Below are 16,777 nucleotides of genomic sequence, written 5' to 3'. Positions count from 1 at the left end.
TCAGGTTGGCTGGGGTACAGATGGCGTGTTGCAGGGCTTGGTCCAAGAGGGAGTTTGGACGCCACGGGGCCTCAGCCTCTAGCTGGCTACGGCAGCACTGTTTCCCGGGCCCACTTCTGGCCCACTGGGGCCCAGCTGGGGTTTTTAAGATGGGCTAATGCAAATGGCCCTGATAGACTCTTCGAGATTAATGGCCAGAAAGTGGGTTGACGCTCAATTCCGCGGGGCGTGCCGGTCCTGGGTCCGCATCTTGGGTGGGTGGAAGGGCAAGTGAAGACAGCCCTGAAACAATGGGAATCTTCGCTGGCCTTTGTCTTGAGGGCCTTTTAGTAGCATCTACCAAGAAAGTTCTGGCCCTTCCCAGGCATCTCCTTTGCTAGGGTTCTAGGGTGGTAGGGTGGTAGGCAGGTTCTAGGGTGGTAGGGTGGTAGGCAGGTCTGTTCTTCCCGTTTCACAGATGAGGGCTCAGAGTCCAAAGCTAAGTCAATTGCACTTATCCACACAAGTACGTGGGGTTCTGGGCCAAGTTCAGTGCTGCCCTTCACCTAGGACTTCAACAGAGAGCATCACGATTGCCCACAGGGGGCTCATGGCCAAGCAGGGGGACACGGCCATCGCCACCAAGTGAGACAGTTGATAGGATGAGGACACAGCCCTAAAAGTTAGTGCCGTGTGCCAACCACGGGTCAGGCCCTGTCACTGCATTGCAGTCAATCATCATCTCTGATTCCGTATTTGCAAATTCACCTACTCACTAAAATTTATTTATAACCTTAAAATCAACACTCACCACACTTTTGTGGTCATTCCCAGAAAAGAAAGAAAAAAAAAAAATTGAGTCGCCTGCTGCTCGCATTCCCAGCTGAAATGAACCAGGCAAACGGTCTGCCTTCTCGTTCCAGCTCCTGTTCCAAGCAAGGGTCCTCCCGGCAGTCTCTTTAGTGCCGTGTGTTTTGCATTTTTGTGCTTTCCCTTGGTTATTTTGCGTTTAAAATGACCCCTAAGCCTAGTGCTGTCTAATGATGTCCTTTACAGAGAAGATACAGGTGTTAGACAAGCTTTGCTCAAGCGTGAGTTATAATGCTGCTGGCTGAGAGTTCAACATTAATGAATCGACAGTATATATTAAATAAGATGGCTTTAAACAGAAACACACATAAAGCAAAGTTATGTGCTGGTTGGTTGGTGAAAAAATGCGGTGAGCCTGTATTTCCCTGAGGAGCAAAGGGCTCAGTATTCGCTGGTCCAGTTTCTCTGCAACTTTAAAGAGCATCACACAGCAAGTAACAAGAACGGCCAACACCTTACTTTCCCGTAAGAGCCTCATGGCCCTGGGGACCCACCTGGGAGATGAGGAAACAGGTTTGAACAGGTTCTTGCCAGAGTCCTGGCTATGGAGGCGACAGAGCAGGGCTCAGCCCTCCGTCGGACTGCAAAACCGGCCCACTTTGCCACTCCCGAGGACAGAAACGGACACGTATGCGAGGGACACCTAAGTTGGTTCTAGAGGGACCTAACGGGTTCAGCCCACGGGGGGGCACAGACTGGAAGATTTAAAGGTACAAACCCAAGCTCCACTACTCAACAGTTTCCTTATCTGCAGCGGGAATAATAACTACCTCCTCGATCACAATGACGCGTATGTAAAGCCCTTGACACCTGGCTTATCATAAGCTCTCACACAGTGGTAGCTCGTAGTAGTAACTGAGTCCAGGGCTTCTGACTGCTTTGGTGGCTTCTTCTGCTCCCCTCTGAGCACCAGGACAGACCGTGTGCCCTGAAACAAATGTCAGCCTCAGCACGAACCCTCTAAGCTTCTCCTGGGCTCCCTTGGCCCCCCCAGAGCACATGATCTCAGGTCCAGCTCGCTGGTCCCCTGAGGTCCGGGCAGCTAGGTCATTAGAAAGGAGCTGCCCCCGAGGGGTGGTTGAGGACCAGGCCCACCCCCGACCCCAGCACACAGGTGGGTGGGTGACGGCTTGGGCCAGTTGTTCGGTGATTCCAGGCTGCTCAGTATTGGCCCACAAGATGCCGTTTAAGGAAACCCTCTACGGGAATGCCCTGGTGGTCCAGCGGTTACGACTCGGCGGTGCCACTGCCAGGCCTGGGTTCAATCCCTGGTCGGGGGACTAAGATCCCTCAAGCTGCACGGCACGGCCAAAAAAATTAAAAATAATAACAAGGAAAACCTTTTCAAGCACATCAAAAAGGAATATGTGATCCTTGGGTCTCTCCCTCTTGCATCAGATTCTCTAATCCTGACTTAGCTGGGAAGCAGGTACCTAGGCCCCTGAGCAGGGACCTGAGCCCCCCACCTGTCCCAGCTGTCACTCACTGCCAGCCACTCTGCTGCATTCAGACCAAGCCCCCAACGTCCCCGTACCTTCCATTCACTGGGGTGTGGTCAGATGCTTGCAGCTGCAGCTCTGTGTTTTAAGAGAAGGATGACGATCAAGATTGGGTGCGGACAGGACAGGGATCATAGTTCTGTCCTGGGGCTTGATGTCATGCCACGAGGTCACCTGTCTGAGCGTATTTACTGAAAGGTTCTTCCCCAGACCTGCCTTTTCCTCAGTCAAGGGGAGACAGCGAGCAGCTGCGGCATCCACAGTCCTGGCTTTTGTTCCCTGCTTGGATGTCTCACTTGCTCTGTGACGAGCAGATCACGTCTCTTCATCTCAGTTTGTCTTCGGGAACCAGACCACACCAGTGGTTTCCAAATTGTGTTAGTGTCCCCCAGTTGTTCAATTCCAATTCCAATAAAATGCATTAAATGTCTTTAAACATTTTCCATTATAATGTTTTGAAACACCATGCACTCAAGTATGTTATATGCTGAATTTCCATTTGTTCAATCTGCTTGTCTATCTTTGTGTCAATGCAATGCTATCTTAATTAGTGTACGTTTATAGTGAGTCCTTCAACTTTCTTGTTCTTCAGTATTGCCCTGGCTATTCTCAGCTTTTTGCGTTTCCATAAAAATTTGAGGAGCAGTTTATCAATCCCCTACTCCCCACACAAATGACTTTAAAGCTACTGGGATTCTGACTGGGATTGCACTGAATCTATGGGAAGAACTGACAACCTAAAAATATTGAGTCTTCCTATCCATGTATGTGGTATATCCCTCTCTCTTGTTTAGTTCTTTGATTTCTCTCTATAATTTTAGTAGTTTTCGGTATAGAGGTCTCACACACCTTTCTTTCCATTGACTCCCAGGTTTTTTGATATTTTGCTGTTATCGAAAATGGTATTTAAAAAAAAAAAAAGTCATGGGGCTTCCCTGCTGGCACAGTGGTTGAGAATCTGCCTGCCAATGCAGGGGACACGGGTTCGAGCCCTGGTCTGGGAAGGTCCCACATGCCGCGGAGCAACTAGGCCTGTGAGCCACAACTACTGAGCCTGCACGTCTGGAGCCTGTGCTCTGCAACAAGAGAGGCCGCGACAGTGAGAGGCCCGCACACCGCGATGAAGAGTGGCCCCCGCTCGCCGCAACTAGAGAAAGCCCACGCACAGAAACGAAGACCCAACACAGTCAAAAATAAATAAATAAATAAAATTTAAAAAAAAAAAAGGTCATGAAGAACCTAGGGGTAAGATGGGAATAAAGACACAGACCTACTAGAGAATGGACTTGAAGATATGGGGAGGGGGAAGGGTAGGTTGTGACAAAGCAAGAGAGAGGCATGGACATATATACACTACCAAACGTAAGGTGGATAGCTAGTGGGAAGCAGCCGCATAGCATAGCACAGGGAGATCAGCTTGGTGCTTTGTGACCGCCTGGAGGGGTGGGATAGGGAGGGTGGGAGGGAGGGAGACGCAAGAGGGAAGAGATATGGGAACATATGTATATGCATAACTGATTCACTTTGTTATAAAGCAGAAACTAACACACCATTGTAAAGCAATTATACTCCAATAAAGATGTTAAAAAAAAAAAGAAAATGGTATTTTTAAATTTCATTTTTAATTTCTTTGTTGCTGGTGATAGAAATATAATTTACGTTTACACATTGACCTTCATTCCAATGACCATACTTAAATTCCTTGTTAATTCTAACAACTTGTAGATTCATTTGGCTTTTCTATTTCAGAATCATGTCATTTATAAATAATGATGGTGTCATTTTTTTGCATTCCAACTTTATGCCATTTGTTTCTTTTTGTTGCTTCCTTGCAATTCCAAGACTGCCAGTACCTTGTCGACTGAAAACAGTGAGAGTGGACATCCTGGTCTCGTTTGCATTCTAAGGGAACACTTTCAATAACTCACCATTAATTATATGTTGTACATCTGTCGTATATACCTTTTATCGGGTAAGGAAATTCCCTTCCGTTTCTAGTTTGCCAAAAGTTTTATCATGAATGGGCGTGGAATTTTTCAAGTGCTTTTTCTGCATCTATAGACAGCATCACGTGAATAATCTCCTTTTTAATTTTAATATAGTGAATCACATTGATGGATTTTCAAATGTTAAACCAGCCTTGCATTCCTAGAATAAACTTCACTTGGTTGTAATGTGTTACCTAGCCTTCTCGTGTATCATCGGACTGATTTGCCAATATTTTTGTTTAGGATTCTTGCGTGTGTATTCATGAGAACAATCGGTCTATAATCGACACCATAATTTAACCCACTGAAGACCTGAGACATGCCCACTCATGCTCCTAGCTTAACCCATTTCCATTTGGGTGATGCCACCACCGTTCACATTCCTGATGAGGAACGTTCTCGCTCTGGGCTGCTTTTTGAATTCAGGCCTGCAGGTATCTGCTCCAGCACAATCGTACCAAAAAGTTCATCACTCCGTTTATTACTGAGTTCCACGCTCAGTTAGAAGCGAGGCAGATCATCTCACCATGGCCAGTGGTCATTGTGCAGTTAACACCCACAACTAATATCGCTAGAGCACCAGCCGTACTCAAGGCACTGTGCTTGGCCCTGGGGAGTAAAGCAAAGCCACTTCTCCCCTTACGGAGCTTGCCATCCAGGAAAGCTGGCAGTGGCTACTTAGCAACTCAGCTTTGAGACAAAAAGTTCTTCCTACACCTTCCCTTTGAATCTTCTGAATTTATTAAAGACTATTTAAAATAACAAGGTAGGGCTTCCCTGGTGGTGCAGTGGTTGAGAGTCCGCCTGCCGATGCAGGGGACACGGGTTCGTGCCCTGGTCCGGGAAGATCCCACATGCCGCGGAGCGGCTGGGCCCGTGAGCCATGGCCCCTGAGCCTGTGCTCCGCAGCGGGAGAGGCCACAACAGGGAGAGGCCCGCGTACCGCAAAAAAAAACAAACAAGGTAAAAGCAGTTTTAATACTGTTGTCCTTAGCACCTGCTTATTTGTCTGAATCGAGGTCACACCCACAGGGTGCAACCGATTCAGAAATAACGTGGGTGCTGTGGCTCACGGGAAACTCATCCCCAAACTCCTTGTTTTGATTCTATCACCAGCCTCACTGATGTCGTGAACTGACTGGCAAGTAAGATGTAGATGTGAACTTATTCATCTCTTGCTATTTAAATGTCACTTGTATCTGTTTTCTTTGGTTTTCTGCAGTTTGAATATGTTATGCCAAAGTGTGGCATCTTTTGTGTGTTTGTTTTTTTGTAGTTGTTTGTTTCGTCTCTTGGTTTTTTTTTTTAATTTATTTCATTCATTTCTTTATAAATGTTTTGTTTCTTTTTGTTTGCTTTGTTTTGGGGTTTTGTTTTTTGTTTGTTTTAATTTTTATTTATTGATTTTTGGCTGCATTGGGTCTTCGTGGCTGTGTGTGGACTTTCTCTAGTTGAGGCGAGCGGGGGCTACTCTTCATTGTGGTGCGCGGGCTTCTCATTGCGGTGGCTTCTCTTGTTGCAAAGCACGGGCTCTAGGCGTGCAGGCTTCAGTAGTTGTGGCACGCGGGCTCTAGAGCACAGGCTCAGCAGTTGTGGCTCATGGCTTAGCTGCTCTGTGGCATGTGGGATCTTCCTGGACCAGGGCTCAAAACCGTGTCCCCTGCATTGGCAGGCGGATTCTTAACCATTGCGCCACCAGGGAAGTCCCCGATCTTGTTATTTATCTATTTTATATACAATAGTGAGTAGTTGTTTATCCCAAGCTCCTAAATTAGGAGGGATAAATAAGGTGCCTCTCACTAATTTTTGAAAATTCTCAGCCATCATTACTTCAAATATTCTGTTCCATCTCTCTTTCTTCCCCTCCTCCTGGTTTCCCAACTTCACAAACATTATACCCTTGGAGATTGTCCCACGGTTCTTGGTTACCTATCCTGCTGTTTCTTTCATTCTTTTTTCTCTTTGCACTTCAGTTTGAGAAGTTTCTATTGACGTTTTTTCAAGCTCAGAGATTCTTTCCTCAGCCGTGTCCAGTCCACAGATGAGCCCATCAAAAGGATCCCTCATTTCTGTAACAGTGTTTTCAATCTCTAGCATTTCCATTCGATTCTTCCTTAGAGTTTCCATCTCTCTGCCTATATTACCCATCTGTTCTTGCATGGTGCCCACTTTTTCTATTACAGCGCTTAACATATTAATTATAGTTATTTTAAATTCCCTTTTGATAATTCCAGGCTTGGTGTCCTATCTGAGTCTGGTTCTGATCATTGCTTTGCCTCTTCAGATCGTATTTTCCCTTGCCTTTTGGAATGCCTTGTAATTTTTTGTTGGAAGCTGCACACGTTGTATGAGATGAGAGGAAATGAGGTTAATAGGCTTTTAGATGCATGTTAACCTGCCTAGGAGTTTGTAGCTGTAGGTGTCCGAAGCTTCAAATTCTCGAGGGTCTTTTTTTGTCTCCTCCCTTGACTTTGGGTTTCCCTACGTGCTCCTCCTCAGATAGAGTCTAAGACCTGCAGCTCTTTCAGCTGTAATGCACCATTAGTATACTGGGGCCCTGCTGGTGCTGTGGTGGTGGGCAGGAGATGGGGAGTATCCTATCATCTTCCAATTAAATGTCAGTCTTTTAAGTGCGCCTGTGTCTCAGGGCTGCTTCTCCAGTGGTAGAGCTTTTCTCTCTGCCTCCCCCTCCCTTCTCTGGCTGCAGTAATTCCAAGCAAATTCCTGTTCCCTGTTTGTTTGTTTGTTTCTCCCTTAGGTGAGACAGGAAGTCTGGAGGGGGCTGGAAGGAGAGAATTCCCTTCCCCCACGTGGGATGAGGCTCTGGGTGAACTTCACCAGGATTTCTCTCCTGTCCCCCTACCAAGGACACTAAGAGGTCTTCTCAGATCTTCTTCTGGAGAACCTGGTGGGGTTCCTGGTGGTAAAACCCATGAAAGTGCAAAAGCCTTCTCCCCCAAGACTGGGCACCCCAGGAGTTTCTCACCCTGATGCCAGTCCATACTCTGCCTTCCAGCAATTCATCAAAATTGCCATTCAGGGGCTTCCCTGGTGGCGAGTGGTTGAGAGTCCGCCTGCCGATGCAGGGGACGCGGGTTTGTGCCCCGGTCCGGGAAGATCCCACATGCCGCGGAGCGGCTGTGCCCGTGAGCCATGGCCGCTGAGCCTGTGCGTCCAGAGCCTGTGCTCCACAACGGGAGAGGCCACAGCAGTGAGGCCCGCGTACGCAAAAAAAAAAAAAAAAAAAAAGTGCCATTCAGTGTTCCTACCAGTTTGTGACTCCAGGGATTCTGCTCCAGGCGAACAGATCTCAGCTGTGATCCTCCAGAGTCCCCCTTCCCTCCAGATGGCAGCGTGACAGTTTGCCTTGCAACCTCCGTTCTCTGATGGGTCCAAGGAAAACTGCTGATTTTCCATTTGTAAAGGTGAGGGTGATGACTTCCAAGTTTTCTACATGGAGGAGCTGTACCTGGAAGTCCTATAGCTGTTTTCTAATTAGATTCCTTCCTAAGATCTCATCCGAAGAAAGCATTTCACCGCTCCCCCAGCATCTGAAGCGCCCCCGTCCAGGGATGTGAAAGTGCAGCTTCTCACTTCACGGTGGGGACACAGAGCTGTCACAGAGCCGGGCACAGTTGGCTGGTGTCTCCGAGCACCCCCTTCATGAGAGCTGCAGAGAAGAAGAGGACATTCCAAGCAGCTGGAGATCAAGGAGGCGAGACTTTTCTCCTTGAAATCCCATGGAGAAGAATTCTACAACTCCAGCTAGTATCTCTCAGCCTGGGCACGAGGATATGCCTGGCTTGCTCAGAAAACATCAATATCTTGAGGGTGGAGACCAGCTGGGTCCTTTTCAGCCTCTCAGTGCTCAGACAGGGCTGGCACAGTGCAAGTTCTTCGTAGATACTGGTTGAACTAAACAACCTTTAACTAACGTCTCTGGGACTGGAAGCTACCGGGGTTGGACTGACGCTGCAGGACACGACACTCCCCTGCTTGATGCTCCAGCCTCCAGGTCCAGCCCGGCACCCTGTGGGTGTGCCTTAAATATTTGCATAATTAAAATAAATACATGATGCTCGGAGAGTCTGGGGTGTCCAGAAGCCTCCAGAATAAATACAATTTGTGACTTACTGGACACACCTGGAGCAGCACGTTTCCCTTTCATTGTAACTATACCTTATTTAACTGGTCTTCAGGTGAGGTTGTCCTCCCTGATTGCCCAACGTCTGCCATTGGACAAAGAGGAGGGAAGAGGTGGGAGAATGTAAATGAGTCTAACGTTGAAAAATCTTGGCCTTCCCTGGTGGCGCAGTGGTTAAGAAACCACCTGCCGATGCAGGGGACATCGGTTCGATCCCTGGTCCGGGAAGATCCCACATGCTGCCGAGCAACTAAGCCAGCAAGCCACAGCTACTGAGCCCTCGTGCCACAACTACTGAAGCCCGCACGCCTTGAGCCCGTGCTCCACAACAAGAGAAGCCACCGCAATGAGAAGCCCGCGCACCACAACGAACAGTAGCCCCTGCTCACAGCACCTAGGGAAAGCCCGCCCACAGCAATGAAGACCCAACGCAGCCAAAAATAAAATTAGTTAATTAAAAAAAAAATCTCCATCCAGCCCAGTTTAACATTCATTTCCTGACACCTCTAGAGTCTTGCATGGGGGCACGTGGAGGGCTTTCTTGTCTGGCTTGCATGGGGCGCACGGATATGATGATACGACCCCGAGGGCTTTCTTCTCTGGCTGTAGAGAGCAGGGAAGGCATAGAAGGGAAGGGCCCAGGCTTGGAGAGCATCCATTACTCGCATAGCCTCCATTTCCTCTGCTGTAAAATGGGGTGAATGTTGGGACCTATCTTGCAGAGTTGCTATATGAGCTGTTCATAGTCTCGTGTGCGTGTACCTGGTCCAGTGCAGCAGAGGAGCAAAAGGAGCTCTCAGCGGGAGCCAGAACCACTTTATCCTCAGTGCTGCCGATGGTTTTGGAACTAGGACAGCAGTGGTGATCAGGTGCTATGGGAGAGGCATCTCTCTGTGGACAGGATACAAGCTGGAGGCAGGGAGGCCCAGGGAGTCTGAGGCCCTGGCTGGGACAAATGGGAGGAAAAGAAAAGCCTTGGGCGGGCCTGGTCCCCAGCAGTGGGTCCCTCTGGCTCAGCCTCTCAGGCCTGAGGACACCGGTCCCACTGGCTCATGTCTACTCAGGTGGGAGCATCTGTGGCTGGGCCTCGGCCTCTCTCCCCATATCCTAACTGGGCCCCAGGGTTCAGAGGAACTGGGCTCCCCTAGCTTGTTGGCTGTGCCAGCTTGACAGGGGCTGGCTGTCCCCAGATGTCACTTTGCTGGGACACAGAAGCTCCTTCATGCCGCACAGAGAAGGTAAGCAAGTCCAGAGGCCTCATCGTCCTTCAAGCTTGTTCACGCCATCCTGCCTGGAAGCAGGCCTATTCACCTCTGTACACTTCATGCCTAGTTCCTCCACAGCAAGTGAAAGGTGCTTCGCTGACCACGGGAACAGCCTCTCGGCATTGGCAGACAGCGCACGGGTCCGCTAAGTCACGACTGTGATTTAGTGGCCCCAGCCAGGAGGCTGTACGGGACGGTGGTGGAGGCCCAGCCCTAGAGTCAGGTTGCCTGAGTTTGAGTCTCAGCTCTGCTCTTCGTTCACTGTGTGTGACCATGGGCATGTCAGTGACACTGCCCCCTTCACCTTCACCTGTGATGGTAGGGCTGCAGCAGCCACCTTGTGACCATGAGAACAGAGGGAACCTCGGGCCTCTCGTCCTTGACATGCTAAGCAAACTTATGCCTACTTACCTCTGCAATCTGTTTTGTGAGAAAATAACCTACTTCCTACAGGAGCCATTGAGGTCAGGTCCACTGTGGATGGGACCAGAAGTGTTCCTAAGACACCTAAAACTTCTCTGTGCCTGTTTGCCCTTCTGGTAAATGGAGATAATTATAGCAGCTACCTCAGTGTGTTGGGGTGAGGATGGATTGAGAAACATCCATGTGAAATACTTAAAAGTACTGATACTTAGTGAGTGCCCAGCAAATGTTAATTATATTATTGTTGTGGTGGTGGTTGTGGTTTTCATTCCAACTGCTTTTTGTAAGACATGGACTGGAACACAGACTCCTTAGCATAGTGATCAACTTCCTTAGCATATGGTTTCCAATGTCCCTTTGTAGGCGGTATTTGGTACCCACTTTTGTACTTTTATATTTCCCAAAATTTCAAGCATGGACATGTGTTACTTTTTTTTTTTAATTAATTAATTTATTTATTTTTGGTTGTCTTGTGTCTTCGTTGCTGCGCGCGTGCTTTCTTTAGTTGCGGTGAGCGGGGGCTACTCTTCGTCGCGGTGTGTGGGCTTCTTATTGCGGTGGCTTCTCTTATTGCAGAGCACGGGCTCTAGGTGCGCGGTCTTCAGTAGCTGTGGCTCGCGGGCTCTAGAGCTCAGGCTCAGTAGTTGTGGCGCATGGACTTAGTTGCTCCGAGGCACGTGGGATCTTCCCGGACCAGGGCTCAAACCCGTGTCCCCTGCATTGGCAGGCCAATTCCTAGCCACTGGACCACCAGAGAAGCCCGTTACTTTTAAATGTAATAAGTTGCTAATGTTTTCGATATATCAAGTACATTCTCTATCCTATGAGCTTTTCACGCATGATGTCTTTTCTCTCTCATGACAGCTCTCCCAATGGAGTTTCTATTCTTATCCCCATTTTGCAGATAAACTGAGGCTCAGAGAGGGAAAGTGAGTGCCTTGGCTCCCGGACAGCTGCTGGAGTCAGAATTGGACTCGCATCCTCAGGTCTCTGGTGCCTGGGGCATCTCCTGATGGGGTCAGTGGACCCGTACATGGGCCAAGTGGTCTTTGGAGAGGGGATGAGAATGGAGACGACAGCCACAGGCATCTCCTCAGTGTCAGCTCCACACCGGGCACATCAGGCTGCATGAGACAGGCAGGTGATTGTCCCCACTTTACAGATGAGGCCACTTGGACAGAGGCATCAGAGCCAGAGAGGTGCCTGGGAGAGGCTGCCACCACCTCTGGCCCCACCGGAGTGTGCCCCACCCCGGAAGCTGGTCAGAGAAAGCAAGGACTGGGTCTGCCCTGGTCACCTGCTCCCCCCAGGGCTTGCCCAGAGCCTGGCACACATAGGCACTCAATAAATATTTCTGGAACAAAGGAATGACCAGGGCCTCCAGGATTCCCCAAGAGGCCGGAGATGGTGTGGGTGGCAGGGAGCCGCGCCTTTAGGGCTCAACTTCCTGTGCCAACCCTCTCTGCTCTGGGGACATCCCAGGGGTAGGGTGAGCAGGTGCAAGGGCCCAGAGATGGAGGAGGAAGGCCAGCAGGCTGAGTGTGGGGTAGGAAGGGCCTCTGGAGAAAGGAAGGGGCATGAGTGAGTCAGGGATGGTTCCTTCTGGCTGCCCCTAGCCTCACAGGAGGGGCAGAGAGCTGGTGAGGGTGAGGGGCCAGGCGAGAGGGCCTGGAGAAAGACGGGCAGGGAAGGGGGGGGGCCCGCCCGTCTCCCACCTACCCCACCTGACCCCCCCTTCATCTTTCCTGCCTGTTTTCATCGACCCCTCCCCCACTCCCACACCCTCCCCCAGTCTCTGTGTCTGAGGCACCCCCATTCCTCCCCATTCCTGCCTCTCTAACTCTCAAAGAAATCTCCCCAAGCCTCGGGCTCCTTTGGAATGCCTGCCTCCACTTCCTTCATTTCTCTGTGTCCTTGTGTCTCCAGGTCTCAGACTGATTTTTATCTGGATCCTTCCATCTCGGTGTCTCTGCCTCAGTCTCCCTCCACCTCGGCCCCACTATGCCTCCCGAAGCCGTGCCGCGTCCCCCTGGAGGTCCAGCCTCCCCAAATGCCTCACCCCTCCGTCCCGCCGCCTTGATCGGCCAGGACTCTAGCGGTGGCAAAGGTGGGCCTGGGGGTCCGGGCTTGGGAGACACTGGAGGAGGTTCCCGGAGGCTCAGGAGAGGGGGCACCCGGGCCTCAGCACCCAGAGAGGCTCGCGTGGCAGTCACCTGCCGGCCGGGCGCCGGCTCCGCGCCGACGCGCTCGACGTGGGCGCCCCGAGGCGCGCCTTTGTCTCTCCGCGGCCGAGGAGGCTAATTAGATTGAGGAAGGGGTGCTGTCCCCCTTCACGGCGCTGCGGCCGCCACTCCACCCGGCGGCCCTGCGCTGGCCGGCCCGAGTCACGTCGACTGAAACTGTCTCTGCGGCCCGCGCCTCCCACCCCACCTCGGCAGCGGTCGCTCCTTTGTACGCGCGAGCCGGGGCGCCCCCGGAGCCCCGAAGCGTCCCGCGGGAACGCGGGAGGGGGCATACGGGCCCCACGCGGGGAAAGAATTTCCCTAGACCACGCGGGCGTGGGGACCAGACAGATTTTGAGACTCAGACAGCAACACAGAGAAATGGGAGGAGGAAGCCCAGAGGGTGTGAGAAAGCCGGAGCGGGAGCCGGAGCGCCCGCGAGAAAGGAGAGGCGCAGAGGAAGGAGGGAGAGGAGGAGAGAAGTGGATGGGGGACGCGCGACGGCGGCGCGAGAAGCGGAGGAGGGAAGTGGCGGGAGGAGACGGGAACTCGCGTGCGGGAGGAGGGGCGGGGGCGCCGGGCAGGGGAGGGGCGAGTAGCCGCTGGAGACAGCCGGACATGCGGACCGCGAGACGCGCGGACGGCGCAGGGGCCCCACTCCCACCTTGGGGCTGAAGCGCCGGAGGCCGGGGGACCGGGGCAGGGGGTCGGGGCGCCGCTCGTCCACATTCTTCGCCTTTTCTTCCTCTGGCTCATTCTGGCCGATCGATACCTGCGCGGGACCTGCCCCCGCCGCTAATAACTTTTTAATGAGTTCGAGGGGCTTAAAGCGAGCGCGATCTGCCCTCCAGGGTGGATTTTCCCCTGGCAGATGTTTCGGGAGGAGGAGGCGCGCGGGGCCCCCGGGAGGTGGGAACAAATCTTTCCCTCCGAGGGGCGAGGCAGAAGACTTTCTTCTAAAGTTCAAAAGAAAGACGGGCTTTCACTCGGCCCCAAAAAATGTATTTCCCGGCGGACAATGGGCTCCTTTCTGCGCCTCCTAGGGCCGGCGGGGCGGGAGGGGCGGGGACCCGTGCTCCTTGGCCCCGCCTGACCGACGAGCGCCCCCTCCACCTGGGCCGGGACGCCGAGCGAGGGCGCGGAAGCCAGGAACCCGGCCTCCCCTCCGAACGCCCCTGGAAGAGCGCTGTCCGGACCTGGGCGCACAGGAGAGAACGGATGTGCCCTGCGGGCCGAGAAGCGTGGCCTGGGGAGCCCTAGGCTGCCCCCCACCCCGTGCCCTGGGCCTTGCGGGTGCAGCCGCCGGACCCGAAGGGGCCAGTGCGGGTGCCTCGAGGGGAGGTAGGACAGGTCTCCGGGCTTGGGCAGCGGCCCCGGTTCTCTCCGCGATCCGCCCTGCTCAGGGCAACAAGGAGAGGTCAGCCGGCTTCCAGCGGCCGCGGGGCACTGAGGCCCTCTTCACCTGCCCCGGCCCGGCCACCCCTCCCGATGTCCCCGTGCCCTTGCCACCTCCCCACCCACCCAGTGCCCCTCAGCCCGTGGGTCCGTCGGCCTGCCGCCGCCTCCCTCTCTCCACTCCCGTGGGCGCGAGGAGACGGGGGTGCCAGGGCTATGAGGCTGACCTCCGAAGAGCCGCGGCCGATTGATTCGTTCCGCCCGGAGCCCGGGCCGCGTGAATGGGGGCCCGGGCGGCGGCGGCGGCGGTGGCGGGGATAAAGATGTTCTTCCCGCAAGGGGGAGGGGGCGCGGGGCGGGAAGCGCGGCCATTCACTCCTGGCCTGGCCCCTCGGGAAGCCGCGCCGAAGAAAGGGGGCCGGGGCCTATTCAAGCCCTACGAGCCGCCCACAATGGACCGATATACTGGGGGCCTCTCTATTAACGTCCATGAATATTGAAGAGAGCTCGGGGCGGCGCCTGCGAGTTCAGGCCGCCGGGGCTAGGGGAGGGGGCTTGGCGCGGGTACACTCCGCGCCCGGGCCCCGCGGAGATCTACACGGCTCATCCGCGGAGAAACCCCAGAACGTGCGGTGTTTTCCCTCGCGATCTCAGCGAGGGGAGATGCCAGCGCGGGGGGTCTTGCTCCCCAATTCCAATGGGCCCTGAGACTGGGGCGCTCCCTACAGATCCCCTTTTCCCTGGGGCGCGGTCGGGTGGGTCTGCGGCTAAAACAGAAGCACAAAACTTGAGGGCGCAGAGGAGACGCTCGCGGCCGGCTCCGCTTCTGCCCCGCCCCCAGCACCTCTCCCGGGGTTTGCGGGTCCAGGGGAAAGAAGAGGGCTCCCTGGCCGCAGTCCGGACCCTCGATCCTCTCATCTTCTGACCCCGAGCTAGCGTCCAGGACCCACATGCTGCACCCGCAGGACGGAGGGACCGCACAGAGCTGAGGACTTTTTCTCAGTGGGGTGTGCGCTGGGAATCCTCGGGGCTTTCAGAGGAAAGTGACCTGACCCAGAGGGACAAGGCGGGAAGAAACCTCAGTTCACAAAGTCCAACCCAAACCATTGCACACATCAGGACAGTGAGGCTCAGAGAGGGGAAGGGCCGACCCAAGGACGCACAGCAGTCCTCATCCCTCCTTGGTCTCCCGGAGGTGCTGAGGTTGGTTGCGGCTCCTGGTGACTCTCTTCCCCTACATCAAGTCTTTGTAGAAGCCGAGGCCCAGGCGCGGGTGAGGCTCCCATGCCCGGAGTCCATCCGCCCTCCTCAGACGCGAACTCTGGGCCCAAGCCAGAACCAGTGTGACTCTCCGGCGACGTCTGGAAGAAAGTTGAGCTTCCGGGACCCTAACCCGTGGGCTGCCCTCGCTCCTCCGCAGCTCTGCCCTCTGCTGGCGCCGGGCCCGACGGTCGCCCCTGCTGCCCAGTGCGGCTTCTCCCGGGCATCAGACTCGAGGTGACCCGGGCTCTGGGTCTGAAGGCCAGTGGTTGCTGCCTTCCTTACTCTACGCCCCGATGCGGACCCCGGGATGCCAGGAGACCACTGGCCGGAACGGGGTACGCAGAGCCCGGGTGTCTGCGGCCGCCAGGTGTGAGGCTGGCTTAGCAAAGGCAGGATCCCGCGATGGAGGGAGCACTTTGCCAAGGCGCCTGAGGACGGTACTCCTTGTAGGAAGGCCAGGCCCCCTGCCCCTCCATCCAAGTCCCCTCTCTGAGGACAAGGCCTGGGGAGTCCGATTCCTCCAGCTAACCGTGAGCCCAACGCACTGCCCTGAACGTCCAGAAAACCCGGCTCCATTATCGGAATCTGACGTTGCAGGGAGGTGGGGGGTGGAGTGGGGGAGGGCTGAGGAGTTCAGCAGATGGAGATGTCCCTGTGCTCCCCATCCCTTGTCTGGGGCTGAGGTGGGGACGAGGCTAACCCTGGGAGGCGGCAAAGCCCGCAGGAAGTGGTGACCTTTCCCGCTTTGGCTCCGGGCTCAGCAGCTCCCTGTCTCCGGGGAAAGACCGCGCTGGCACTCTGGGTACCTCGGAACCTCCACGAAGAAAGTCTACCGGTGGGACGAGGTTGAGGTGGGGTGGGGTGCGGAAGCGAGTAGGGAAGAGGGGAGAGAGGAAGAGGGAGGCCAGAAGAGACAGGGTGAGAGCTAGGAGGCAAGAAGGAAGGAGTGCAGGGCGCAGCGGGCCTCCCTAGGTCGCAGCTGAGCGAAGGAGCCTCCGAGCCTGGAGGCTCGAGCCTTAAGCCGAGGGCGCACAACAGCCTGGTCCGGGGCTGCCTGCAGATTCGGAGGGCGTTCGCTCCAGGGCACAGCCGCTGCTCCCATTCACGACGGCCCGGAGACCCCTTTCGGTCCCCCTGCCTCCGTAAGGAAAGCCTTTTCCAAGCGACCCGCGGCTATCTCGGATTTCGGTCTGTCCTTCCCGACCCCGACCTAGCCCCCTAGGACCGGGAGACGGTCGCCTGCCTACGAAGCCGTCTCAGGCCGGGCTCAGCCCCGACGGCAGCCCCGCCCCGCAGCCCTGTCCGCCCAGGGAGGAGTTTGACAGCCGGCCACGGGCAGCGAGCAGGGCGGCTGAAGCGGCCCGTTTGAAGCGAAGAGCAGGCCTCCGCAGCGCCTGCTGCGAAGGAGTTCAGCGCGGCCTGCGCCGGGCCTGCTGGCTCCAGGGCGACTACCGCAGTCTGGGGCGTGGAGCCCGGGAGAGCGCGGGACCCGGCGGGCCGGGCGGGCCAGGGAGCGTAGGGGAGGTGAATGCCGGCCCGGCCGGCCAGGGATGCTGAGCGCAGAGCCGGCCTAGGATAGCGGCTGAGCGCGGGGCCCGAGACCAGGCGTCCCCTCCGGCCTATTCTGGTCCCCGGAGTCCGAGCGATCCTCGCAGCTCCCCCTGCCCTGCTCTGTCCCCTCCTCTCCTCGCCCCGGGCTGAGCCTCCCTCCCTGCCCGGCACTTCCCAC

Source organism: Globicephala melas, chromosome 6, assembly GCF_963455315.2.
Source record: "Globicephala melas chromosome 6, mGloMel1.2, whole genome shotgun sequence".
In the NCBI taxonomy this organism is placed as follows: Eukaryota; Metazoa; Chordata; class Mammalia; order Artiodactyla; family Delphinidae; genus Globicephala; species Globicephala melas.
Note: the sequence above shows the minus strand (reverse complement) of the source record.